The following is a 13,963-nucleotide window of genomic DNA, read 5'->3' as shown; positions in this document are numbered from 1 at the left end:
ACACCTTATATGAACGAACTGATTTAAAACAAACATTTCATTGATAAGCAACGATAAGTGATAGACACGAACGACTATCCACAGACCACAGAAACATCGATTACAAACATGAAACCACGATCATAAATACAGCCCAGAATAACATCACATCACAGCAACTGAAACCATATAGCATCTCTGACCAACTGTCACAACTGTCATTCTGTCAAATCTGACGATAAAATGTCGAATTATAAAAATTACGAGAAAGGACGATTAACAACAGCAGCAAACCACAAAACAGCTTATTGCATAAGAATCCTAAATCTACATCACGTTGTAATAAACTACAGACTCACTGCAACGACTGATTGTATATGGACGGAAGTACAAAATTTGTACATGTGAAAAATATGATAACCAACATTATAATAAAATATTGTGTAAATTTCACAGGTGGTCTGAAGATGGCAGTCTAGCCGAAACGGATCTGTCACAATAAAAACACTAAATTATTACGGCAGCAATCTGGATTTTATTACAAAGTGTCGCTGATATGACAAGCATTTTTTGTTGGGGCGGGGAGGGGGCAATCACTTTTTTACATAGGCGTTTTTCGTTGAGGCTGGAACTTCTAATGAAATTTCAGTCACAAACTTTCTCCTCCAAGTACGAATATATTTAGTTGGCGCCCACCTTCGTGGGAAGAAATGGTCATCATGTTGTTGTTGTGGTCTTCAGTCCTGAGACTGGTTTGATGCAGCTCTCCATGCTACTCTATCCTGTGCAAGCTTCTTCATCTCCCAGTACCTACTGCAACCTACATCTTTCTGAATCTGCTTAGTGTATTCATCTCTTGGTCTCCCCCTACGATTTTTACCCTCCACGCTGCCCTCCAATACTAAATTGGTGATCCCTTGATGCCTCAGAACATGTCCTACCAACCGATCCCTTCTTCTGGTCAAGTTGTGCCACAAACTTCTCTTCTCCCCAATCCTATTATATACTTCCTCATTAGTTATGTGATCTACCCATCTAATCTTCAGCATTCTTCTGTAGCACCACATTTCAAAAGCTTCTATTCTCTTCTTGTCCAAACTATTTACCGTCCATGTTTCACTTCCATACATGGCTACACTCCATACAAATACTTTCAGAAATGACTTCCTGACACTTAAATCTATACTCGATGTTAACAAATTTCTCTTCTTCAGAAACGCTTTCCTTGCCATTGCCAGTCTACATTTTATATCCTCTCTACTTCGACCATCATCAGTTATTTTGCTCCCCAAATAGCTAAACTCCTTTACTACTTTAAGTGTCTCATTTCCTAATCTAATACCCTCAACATCACCAAACTTAATTCGACTACATTCCATTATCCTCGTTTTGCTTTTGTTGATGTTCATCTTATATCCTCCCTTCAAGACACCATCCATTCCGTTCAACTGCTCTTCCAAGTCCTTTGCTGTCTCTGACAGAATTACAATGTCATCGGCGAACCACAAAGTTTTTATTTCTTCTCCATGGATTTTAATACCTACTCCAAATTTTTCTTTTGTTTCCTTTACTGCTTGCTCAATATACAGATTGAATAGCATCGGGAGAGGCTACAACCCTGTCTTACTCCCTTCCCAACCACTGCTTCTCTTTCATGCCCCTCGACTCTTATAACTGCCATCTGGTTTCTATACAAATTGTAAATAGCCTTTCGCTCCCTGTATTTTACCCCTGCCACCTTTAGAATTTGAAAGAGAGTATTCCAGTCAACATTGTCAAAAGCTTTCTCTAAGTCTACAAATGCTAGGAACGTAGGTTTGCCTTTCCTTAATCTTTCTTCTAAGATAAGTCGTAAGGTCAGTATTGCCTCACGTGTTCCAGTATTTCTACGGAATCCAAACTGATCTTCCCCGAGGTCGGCTTCTACTAGTTTTTCCATTCGTCTGTAAAGAATTCGTGTTAGTATTTTGCAGCTGTGGCTTATTAAACTGATTGTTCGGTAATTTTCACATCTGTCATCATAACATAAGAGAAATCAGAGCTCGCATGGAAACATTTAAGTGTTCGTTTTCCCCGCGCTGTTCGAGAGTGAAACGGTAGAGAAATAGCTTGCTAGTGGTTCGATGAACCCTCTGCCAGCCATTTAATCGTGAATTGTGGAGTAATCATATAGATGTAGATGTATAAAAGTCCTTCTTTGGAATAGTGCTCAACTCGCGCGTGTCACTAAGTCTTAAATTAAGTTATGTCATCAAAGCGTTGATCCTTCATATGAATTTCTGCACTTTGTCTTTTTGCGGTAGGTTCGTACTGATAACGAATTCTTGTCAGCAGTGACAACTTTTTCCAGAAAAAGAATTGTCCATGTTTTAGATGTGAATAAAATCGCAGCAGGCGTCCACGTGCCGTAGTTTTTGTTCGAAAATCAAGGTATGCGGAACAAACTTCATACACTCTTTCTTCTTCAAAACATTTTGGATGAAGTCTTGAGCATTTGATTTAGAGATGTTCAGTTCGTTGCTCCATTGTGATTTGTGACACAACAACTTTGGCACACTTCAGCCGCACGTCCACTATTTAACACTGCTGCCCAGAACCGACTGGTCTAATGCACATCTATTGTTTACAGTTGTTAGTTAAGTTGCAATCGTAGATACTGCGCTGACGTAGCTAATAAGCAGGCAATAAATTCAATTTCGGAACTTTTTGGACGGAGAGTGTATTTTCAGTGAAATGGGTTTTGAGATTACCTACAACCATACAGAGAACTTCTGGAGGTGGTAAGCAAGAACATGAAGAAGATTTAGAATTTCGTCTATAAATGGAAAACGGAGTTTGAGCACAGATTGGGCATGGATCAGCCAAATACGAGACCTGTGTCCCAACCTCTACATCACCTTGCTCGGCAGCAAACCATCGAAAAAGTTCATGATATGTTAATGGAAGACCACAGTATGAAATTATACTGGGTGATCAAAAAGTCAGTATAAATTTGAAAACTGAATAAATCACGGAATAATGTAAATAGAGAGGTACAAATTGACACACACGCTTGGAATGACATGGGGTTTTATTAGAACCAAAAAAATACAAAAGTTCAAAAAATGTCCGACAGATGGCGCTTCATCTGATCAGAATAGCAATAATTAGCATAACAAAGTAAGACAAAGCAAAGATGATGTTCTTTACAGGCAATGCTCAATATGTCCACCATCATTCCTCAACAATAGCTGTAGTCGAGGAATAATGTTGTGAACAGCACTGTAAAGCATGTCCGGAGTTATGGTGAGGCACTGGCGTCGGATGTTGTCTTTCAGCATCCCTAAAGATGTCGGTCAATCACGATACACTTGCGACTTAACGTGACCCAAAGTCAATAATCGCACGGACTGAGGTCTGGGGACCTGGGAGGTCAAGCATGATGAAATTGGCGGCTGAGCACACGATCGTCACCACGATGCGCGCAAGAGATCTTTCACGCGTCTAGCAATATTGGGTGGAGCGCCATTCTGCATAAACAGGCTGGGGATGATGCGATTCTGTAACATATAGGCGTACCTCTCACACGTCGCGGTAAATCAGAATCACGCATTTCCTCGAAGAAAAAGGCCCGATGAGGGTAGATGTGGTAAATCCAACCAATACGGTGACTTTCTCGTCGTGCAATGGAGTTTCCACGACAGTTCTAGGATTTTCGGTAGCCCAAATTCTGCAGTTGTGGGGGTTGACAGATCCTCGGAGCTTGAAATGAGCTTCGTCAGTCCACAACACGTTACTCAACCAATCGCCATCTTCCGCCATCTTTTGAAACGCCCACACCGCAAATGACCTCCGCTTCACTAAATCGCCAGGAAACGGTTCATGATGCCGATGGATTTTGTACGGATAGCATCGAGGGTACGCCTAAGTGCCAACCAGACAGTAGTGTATGGAATGCCGGTGCGACGTGCGACTGCACGAGCGTTGACTTCCCCGTGCACAGACGCACCCACTACAGTCTCCATTTCTTCCTGAACTGTCTCAGCACCATTGCGCCTTGTGCTCGGTCGGCCACTACGGGGTCTATCGTCTAAACAACCCGTGGCTTCGAACTTCGAAATCATTCTCGCCACAGCTGCATTTGTCAACGGACCTTTACCCGTTCGAATCCCCTTCCCATGGTGATAGGATCGTAACGCTGAACTAGCACATTCCCCATTCTGATAATACAGCTTCACTAAAAGCACCTTTTCAGGTAACGTCAACATGCTGCGACTGCTGGCGCATCTGATTCTATCTTTTTTTTTTCTTTATTGTATTTCAATTCCGCATCGGGGCGGGCTGGCAGCAGCATATGCGCTGCTCTTCAGCCGAAAGACATAGAACAAACAATAGAAGACATTTAAAAATAACAAAGGAGAGAATATGGTGAACATAGATATAAAAAAGGGGGAACATCATGGAAGGCAATAGACAAGAAAACGGGGTGACTGTAAAATGGAGATAAAAAATTGTTTAAAAGTAGCACACACAAAAAGCCACACACTGCGACAATTGAAAGAACACAAGGCACAGTAGGACTGGAGCATAAAAGGTATCGACGGATGGCGTAGCACATTACAAACACTGACGGCGAACCTCAAGGATGATCAAAACAGAGGATCTGCCAGGCGTAAGGAGATGAGGGACACTGGAAGAAGGGAGGGAGGGGAAGAGAGGGGGAGATGAGCGGGGGGCGCGCTGAAGAGGACCAGGTAGGGAGGGATGTGGGAAGGAAAGAGGCAAGTATGGGGTGCAGGATCTCAGGGGGAGGGGGGGGAAGGAGGAAAATCCGCTCTGGGAGAAGGAGGGGAGAGGAAAAAGGGGGCCCTGGGGAGGGGGGAGGGAACAAGGCCAGGTTATAGTTGGAAGGAAGGGTAGATGTCACAGTGAAGTTCGTCATCTGTGGGGGGGAGGCGTTGGAAATTGCCCTGATGAAGGAGATGGAGGGTGTGGAGGTGGAGAGAGGAAGGGATACAGTGATAGAGGCGCGGCAACGGGCGGGGGTGGAGAGGAAGGAGGGAACCAAAAGGTGGGGGGGGGTCAAGTCTGCAGACAATGTAAAGGATGCGGAGATGTTGGAGGAACAGGAGGAGGTGGGGGAAGGGGATCAGTTCATACAGAAGCCGTGTGGGGGAAGGAAGGCGGATACAGAAGGTAAGGCGGAGTGCATGGCGTTCAAGGATTTGGAGGGCCTCGTAAAAGTGGGTGGGGGCGGAGATCCAAGCAATGCTGGCCTAACAGAGGATAGGACGGATGAGGGATTTGTAGGTGTGGAGGATGGTAGAAGGATGCAATCCCCATGTCTGGCCAGACAGGAGTTTCAGAAGGCGGAGGTGGGAGTGGGCTTTCTGCTGGATGGTCTGGAGATGATGGGTCCAGGTGAGGTGTCGGTCGAGGGTCAGGCCAAGTTATTTCAGGGTGGGAGTGAGTTGGATGGGACGACCATAAAGGGTGAGGTAGAAATCATGATTCTCTCTCTCATTACAGCTCCTTTTACACACGATTGTCATGCACAGTGACTGACGTTTTGATGTCCAGCGCCATCTGTCGAACATTTTGTGAACTTTGTTTTTTTTTTTTTTGTTCTGATAAAACCCCATGTCATTCCAATCATGTCTGTCAATTTTTACCTCTCTATCTACATTATTCAGCAGTTTATTAAGTTTTCAAATTTATACTGACTTTTATCACCCAGTATTTACGTCACTTCCCCGACATCCAGCACCTCAGCTGTATTATATACCCTAGGCAAAATATGCACTTGAATATATGTATGTTGTACTCGGTCCAGAATATTTACAAGCAGAATGTGACAATTTTAGGAGAAATCTGTAGGGTTTTCTCTTATTAATAATGTAGATTGTATTTGGATTCACTATGAAGCCAAAGTCAAAGCAACAATCGAAGCACTGGGTGGTAGGCTGGCGATAGTAAATAAAGACGATGGTGAATGCTGGAATTCTTCATTGTGTTCTATAGATTTTCATAATCAGAATTAATGCTCAGAAGTCAGGTTTGATGGATACTACACGTGATTCGTGGGAATTACTAGCGAAGTTATCTTCTTGTGCAGGGCCGGCCAAACCGGCCGCACGCAAGGAATTTGTGCGGGCCATGTGTGAGAATTTTTCAATTGGAACAATCCTTCGCGATTTGCTCGTGACATGAAGGAAGTTCACATCTCCAGTGGCTGTGTGCGCGAAAAAAGGCAGTCTAGCGATCTGTCGTACAAGTCTTTATAACTGAACAGGTATGACAGGAGAAACAGATGAGAGTTCTCAATATCGACTATGCAGTTGCATAATCGACGGGTACTGCAGATTTGCTATGAAACAACATTAGAATACCATGCAGAAAGAATTTACAGATTTTATTGATAATGAAAGAGCAAAACATTACAACAAAAGCCTGTTGGGATTCGTTGTTCAGTACACCAGGCGTTAAATTTCAGGGATGCATCAAACGAAGAAATTGGTGGTGCTAATAGCAATATTTCTGAGAACTCACGCATTGTTCCACTGTCAGTTGAAACAGTTTTTGATGGAACTGAAAGAAAAGCATAGAGACTTTGAATTTCATTGCTAAGTACGTTGGTTAAATCATGGGGCAAGCTGGAACGATTTTTCGATTTGAAACTCGCTATTGTTGAATTCATAAAGGGAAAAGAAGTGCAGAAACGAAAATTAGAGCATCAAAAATGGTTCAAATGGCTCTGAGCACTATGGGACTTAACATCTGAGGTCATCAGTCCCCTAGAACTTAGAACTACTTAAACCTAACTAACCTAAGGACATCACACACATCCATGCCCGAGGCAGGATTCGAACCTGCGACCGTAGCTTAGGGCATCTAAAATGGTTTGCAGACATCGCATTTTAAGTGGACTTGTCAGAACACTGCCCACAATACGACACTACAAGGTGTGAAACAGCTTATTTCTGATATGATTGGGATGCAGTTAAAAAGAAAATCGCACTGTAGAAGGGACAAATTGCGACAAACATGATCCAGGTCCCTAAGTCCACTGACATGAAAGAATGCGCGAGATTTGAAGAATTTAAGGTTGCCTTGAAAGAATTACAAGGATAGTTTTCTGAATGTTCTGAGGACACTGTCAATCTTACATCTATTTCCAAGCTGTTTTCGAGGCCATTTAACGTTTCAGATGAAAGTGTTCCTGTCTGTAAGCAGATGTAACTGACTGATCTACAAGTAATAACCCTTTTAATGACAAATCCTTTTACGTTACGATTGTTCAGGACATGTACTTCGTTTTCCTCAGGCAGAGTTTCCATGCCTCCATAATGAGGTTGCAAAAGAGCTACAATATTTCGGTCAATGTATGTGTGTGAATGATGTTTTTTTCGATTATGAAACGTTACGTGGCAACCTGCATGCGAAACTCTGTGAAATTGTCCACATCTGTGTGTACGCCGACAGTTTGTTACCAGATAAAAATTACATTACGTCTTCAGCGCCCAAAAAATAATGAAATAATACTGAAAGTTTGTTTTGTTGGTGATCTGTGTTGTTGAGAAATGTGAAATAGAAAACCAAGTCGAAAGCAGTGCAACTCAATTATCATTTAAATGCAGCGCGTTCGCAGTTTCCCCCTCCTCCCGGTCAGACAGCGTTGCGTGACTATGGGGGAACTGCGCAGCTATGGCACTCTTGTAGTGTTTTTCTTCCAATGTGGTTGAATTTTTAATGTGCTGACAAGAGCAACCGTGTGTCCTCTTTCTGATGGCACGATCCTTTGCTTACGGAGTAATCTCCATGAAATTTGTTAAGAAATCAACCCCCATAAGAAACCAAAATAAAAAGTTGAAGCCGGCGAGGTGGCCGAGCGGTTCTAGGCGCTACAGTCTGGAACCGCGCGACCGCAACGGTCGCAGGTTCGAATCCTGCCTCGGGCATGGATGTGTGTGATGTCCTTAGGTTAGTTAGGGCATGGATGTGTGTGATGTCCTTAGGTTAGTTAGGTTTAAGTAATTCTAAGTTCTAGGGGACTGATGACCTCAGAAGTTAAGTCCCGTAGTGCTCAGAGCCATTTCAACCATTTTTATAAAGGTGATTTTTGCTTTTTAAATGATTGATAAACTTCGAGGAGAGAATACCTCGTGTTAATAAATGTTCTTTTTCAAGGAATATGTTTCGCTAGTCTTTTCGCCTATGCACATTTTACTGCCCCCTTAGCCGCGCGGTCTCGGGCGTCTTGTCACAGTCCACGCGGCTCCCTTCGTTGTGTTGTCCTTCGCGTAAGTTAGTTTAAGTTTGATTAAGTAGTGCATAAGGTCAGGAACCGATGACCTCAGCAGTTTGGTCCCATAAGACCTTACGACAAATTTCCAAATTTCCGCTCCCTAATACTTCCTGTGATTGAGGAGCATGCTGCCCTGCTTCAGATATGGCTTTTTCAATTACCAGTGGAATTCACTTCCTTATCATTTGTGCTGAAGTCATTAAGCCAGATTCTGTTGCGCATTTTAATAAATCGTAGGGTCAAATCTCATTATATTCTCTTACCAACTGGAGATGACATTGCGCTTAGTGTAATTTGTCAATAGAGATGCACTGCCTGCTCTCGAGAGGAAGTAAATAGCCCAGCAAGACCATTAGATATCGCGACAGGTATATCCCCTATTTGAAATTGTGCTAAAGTTAAAAAATAACATTAACTCTAATTGAAAGAATAACGGGCGTTTTGTAAGATACTAACTCTACATCTACATCGATACTCTGCAAATCACACTTAAGTGCCTGGCAGAGGTTCATTGAACCACCTTCACAACAAATCTCTGTTATTCCACTCTCGAAAAGCGCACGGAAAAATTTGAACACCTATATCTTTCCCTGTGGGCTCTGATTTCCCTTATTTTGTTATGATGATAGTTTCTCCCTATGTAGGTCGACATCAACAAAATATTTTTACAGTCGAATGAGAAAGATGGTGAATGAAATTTCGTGATAAGATCATGCCATAATGAAAAAGTCTTTTTTTTATAGATTTCCATCCCAAATTCTATATAATGTGCCTGACAGTGTCTACCCTATTTCTCGATAACACAAAAGGTGCCGCTCTTCTTTGAACTTTCTCGTTGTGCTCCGTTAATCCTGTCTGGTAAGGATCCCACAACGCGCAGCAGTACTCCAAAAGAGGACGGACACGTGTAGTGTAGGCAGTCACTTTGGTAGATCTGTTGCATTTTCTAAGTGTTCTTCCAATAAAACGCAGTCTTTAGTTCTTACAGTCTTTACGTTAGATTTATTTAACGTGTAACCTAAATTTACAGATTCCTTTTAGATTTAGAGCCAATTGCCAATTTTCGCACCTTACAGATATCTTCTCTAAATCGTTTTGCAATTGGTTTCGATCTTCTGATAACTTAACTGCACGATAAAAGACAGAATCATCTGCAAACAACCTAAGACGGCTACTCAGATTGTCTCCTAAATCGTTTATATACGAGCGTTGGAACTTTAATAGTGGCAACCATTTATTTAAAGCTCGTACAAAATAGATACGTGTTTCAAAGTTTTACTGAGTTTCAAAGGAGTCACCAGCGTTGTGTGTAACCCGTTGCCAGCGATGTGGAAGTCGTAGGATACTCTTAGCAGTTGTGTTGACAGTTCGAGCGGCGCGGTCTATTGCCCGACGAATTTGTAGTAGTTCTGAAGCGATTGCCGTGAAGTGTTTCCTTCAGTTTAGAAATCGAGTTGAACTCACGAGGGCTTAACTCAGGAGAGTGCAGTAGGTGGTATAGCACTTACGAGCCCCATCAGTCAAACAAATCATTAACAGATTGCTGGTCGTAGGTTGCTGTTCGTAGGTTGTGTTCCAAAAATGAACAGCATTGAGACAGAAGTGAAGATACTTTCTGCAGGACCTGACCATCATTTTTCAGGACAATGCTCAAGCACTTACAGTGAAAGCTGTTACTGATTTGTTTGACTGATGAGGCTCCTAAATACTATACCAACTACTGCACCCCCCTGACTTCAGACCTCATAAGTTCAACTCGATTTCTAAACTGAAGGAAACACTTCACGGCATTCGCTTCAGAACTGGTGCAAATTTGCCGGGCAACAGACCGCGTCGCTCGAACTGTCAACACAACTGGCACTGCTAAGAGTAAGAATGGTTCAAATGGCTCTGAGCACTATGGGACTTAACTTCCGAGGTCATCAGTCCTCTAGACTTAGAACTACCTAAACCTAAGGACATCACGCACACCCATTCCCGAGGCAGGATTCGAACCTGCGACCGTAGCAGTCGCGCGGTTCCGGACTGAAGCGCCTAGCACGGCTCGGCCACCGCGGCCGGCTGCTAGTAGTATCCTACGACTTCCACATCTCTGGCAACGGGTTATACATAATGCTGGTGACTACTCTGAAGGCCAGTAAAACTTTGAAACACGTATCTATTTTGTACGAGCTGTAAATAAATAGTTGCCACTATTAAAGCTCCAACCCTCGTAGGTAAGGAACAGCAGAGGTCCTATAACTCCACCTTAACGCCACAAACTCCACTCGATGACTTCCCATCAATTACTACAAACTGTGACCTCTCTGACAGGAAATCACGAATCCAGCCGCACATCTGATACGCTATTCCATAAGCACACAGTTTGACTACAAGCCGCTTGTGAGGTAGTGTGTCAGAAGCATTCTAGAAATACGGAATCAATCTGAAATTCCTTGTCGATGGTACTCAACACATCGAGTGAGTAAAGAGCTATTTGTGTTTCATAAGAAAGATGTTTTCTAAAGCCGTGTTGACTGTGTGTCAACAGACCGTCCTGTTCGAGGTAACCCAAAATTTTCGAACACAGTGTATGTTCCAAAATCATGCTGCTTATCGACGTTAATGACGTGGTCCTGTAATTTAGTGGATTACTCCTATTGCCTTTTTTGAATATTGATGCGACCTATGCAACTTTCTAGTCTCGGGGTGTGGATCTTTCGTCGAGCGAGCCGTTGTATATGATTGTTAAGTATGGAGCTATTGTATCGGCATACTATGAAAAAACTTAATTGGTATACACTCTGGACCGGTAGACCTGCTTTTATTAAGTGACTTAAATTGCTTCACTACTCCGAGGACATCTGCTTCAAAGTTATTGATGTTGGCAGCTGTTCTTGATTTGAATTCATGAATATTTTCTTCATCTTCCTTGGTGGAGAAATTTTGGAAAATTGTGCTTAGTAGCTCTGCTTTAGCAGCAATATCATCGATAGTACTTCCATTGCTATCGCGCAGAGAACGCACTGATTGTGCTTTGCCGCTAGCATACTTAGAATATAAGCAGAATCTCTTTGGATTTTCTGTCAGGTTTCGAGACAAAGTAACTACTGTAAGCAGCTCGCACTGAAGTCCGCATTAAATTTCGAGCTTCTGAAAAAGATAGCCAATTTTGGGGATTTTGCGTTCATTTAAATTTGGTATGCTTTTCTCATTGATTTTGCAACAGTGTTCTAGTCTGTTTTGTGTACCAAGGGGAATCAGGTCCGTCGGTTTTTAATTTATTTGGTATAAATCTTTCACTTGCTGTCGATACTATTTCTTTGACGTCAAGCCACATCTGGTCTACACTTACATTGTTAATGCGGAAGGAGTGGAGATTGTCTCTCAGGAAAGCATCAAGTGAATTTTATATGTTTTCCTGTATAGACATATCTTTTGTTTATTTTTGAAGGATCCGGGAATTTCAGTCTTCAGTCTCGCGACGACAAACCTGCGTTTACTAATCCCTGTATCCGTTTTGATACCTATTGTTAGCTCAGGATTATGTGTTGCTAAAAGGTGAAGTACGTTTTCACAAACGTTTACTAGGCGAGTGGGCTCATGAACTAATTGCTCGAGATAATTGTCAGAGAATACGTTTAGCACAATTTCGGGTGATGTTTTATGCGTACTTTCGGATTGAAACATATATTTTCACCAACATATCTTAGGGTGAATTGAAGTCACCATCAATTATAATTGTATGAGTTGGGTCCGTGTTTGAATTTAGACACAAGTTTTCTTTGAACCTTTCAGTAACTGAATCGTCTGAGTTGGGAGATCGGTAAAACGATCCTAGTATTTTGCTCCCGTTGCCAAAAATGACTTCTTCCTGTACTAACTCACAGAAACTATCTGCTTCAATTTTGCTACCAGACAAACTATTTCTAATAGCAACAAACACGCAGCCGTCAACTGTATGTAGCCTATGCTTTCTAGATACCGTTAAGTCCTTCGCAAAACTTTCGGCTGAAATTATTTCCGGCTTCAGCGCCTATAACCATTTAAACATTGGTGCTTTCTATTTGCGCTTGGAGCTCTGGTTCTTTCCCAACACAGCTACGACAATTTAAATTGTTATACCAGTGATTCCTAGATCTACGTTCTTCCCGTGTTCGACCTGCACCCTTTGAGACTGAAGCCCTTTTTGTGTTTCCACGAGACCATCTAAACCAAGAAACCGCTTATTCCATGCCACACAGCCCCCATTACCTCTGTAACCGTCTCCTGTGTGTAGTGGACTCCCGACCTATTTATCAGAACAGCCCCACCACACTGTGGCACAAGTCAAGAAATCTGCAGCTTACAAGTTTGCAGAAGTGCCTGAGCCTCTGCTTCAGACCCTCCACTCGGCTCTGTACCAGAAGTCCTGCTCTCATCTCACAAGCAACACTAGCAGTCTTTACCTCTTCTGACAGCCGCTCGAAACCAGAGAGTATCTCTTCCTATCCAAAGCGGTGCACGTTGGCTTTCTTCCTCTACTTGGCACCTATGTCCCTAAGGGGTCCCATAATGCGCCTAACATTCGAGCTCCCAACTACCAATAATCCCACCTTTTGCGACCGCCCACATCTTGTAGTCTCAGAGGTTTCTTCTGAAATAGGACAACCGAATTAATATGGCTGAGGGACAGTGTTAGCCACAGCCTGCAACTGGAAGCTGTTTGTCAGACTGACTGGGGAGGTCTTATGCCCCCACCCCTTTCTGGGTAGTCTTTAGCAGCCTGCCACTACGTCAGGTGACTTCCCACTCGACCACATGTGAGTGATCAGCCTCAATGCGCACAGTAACTGGGTTTGCTACTGGTGCAGACCGATCAGCATACTCGTAGGTCGTGCAGAAAGTCCTTTTGATCCTTACAGCCAGCCCACAAGAGTGATGCACATCCACTGCATCCCCAAGCTGTGTAACTGAAGCCAACACAGCCTGGAGCTGAGAGCGAAATGTAACCAACTTGGCTCACATCCGCACACATCACTCACTTTCCCTATCCATATTAAGGACAGTGGAAAACCACACTATACCACTCACAAGAACTATCGACAGCATGGCAGAACTTTACTGCAGACACTGACAAAAACGGAAGAACTATGTCTAATAAGTCTGATTAACACGAGGATATTCAAAGACTAAACTACCAATGCACAAAAAACTCTCTTCCTAAACTTCTCCCGAACAGGCCATGAAGGCGCAACGGTACCGACCGGCAGCTCAGAGGCGTCATTGGATGCGAATATGGAGGGGCATGTGTGACCGCCGTATGTCAGTTTCTGAGACCAGAGCCGCTAAGTCTCAATCAAGTAGCTCCTCAGTTTGCCTCACAAGGACTGAGTGCACGCCCCACGCCCCTTGCCAACAGCACTCAGCTGATCGGATGGTCACCCATCGAAGTGCTAGACCAGCCCGACAGCGCTTAACTTCGGTGATTTGATGGGAACCGGTGTTACCACTGCGGCAAGGCCGTTGGCACCAATGCACACAGGTGAGACTAAATTATTCTCTCGTGATTACGTAGTTCTAATATGTCACAAAAGTCGGTTTACTTTCTGACACAAACGAAACCGCGAGAACAGTGTCTATTAAGTATTAAACTAACACACAGAAATTGAAAAACTAGACTAAAAAAGCCCACCGATGAAACTATGTAATACAACTCCTGGTTAGGAACTCCCCCTTCTG

The 13,963-nt window shown here is 43.1% G+C and overlaps 1 pseudogene; it reads right to left on the bottom strand.

The window, feature by feature from the left end:
- Positions 1–13,634: 13,634 nt before the first annotated feature.
- Positions 13,635–13,752, bottom strand: LOC126177356 (5S ribosomal RNA; annotated as a pseudogene).
- Positions 13,753–13,963: the final 211 nt, after the last annotated feature.

The sequence above is a fragment of the Schistocerca cancellata genome, chromosome 3 (genome assembly GCF_023864275.1).
Source record: "Schistocerca cancellata isolate TAMUIC-IGC-003103 chromosome 3, iqSchCanc2.1, whole genome shotgun sequence".
Taxonomy (NCBI): Eukaryota; Metazoa; Arthropoda; class Insecta; order Orthoptera; family Acrididae; genus Schistocerca; species Schistocerca cancellata.
The sequence above is the reverse complement of the archived record's forward strand: the minus strand, read 5'-3'. Positions and strand labels throughout refer to the sequence as shown.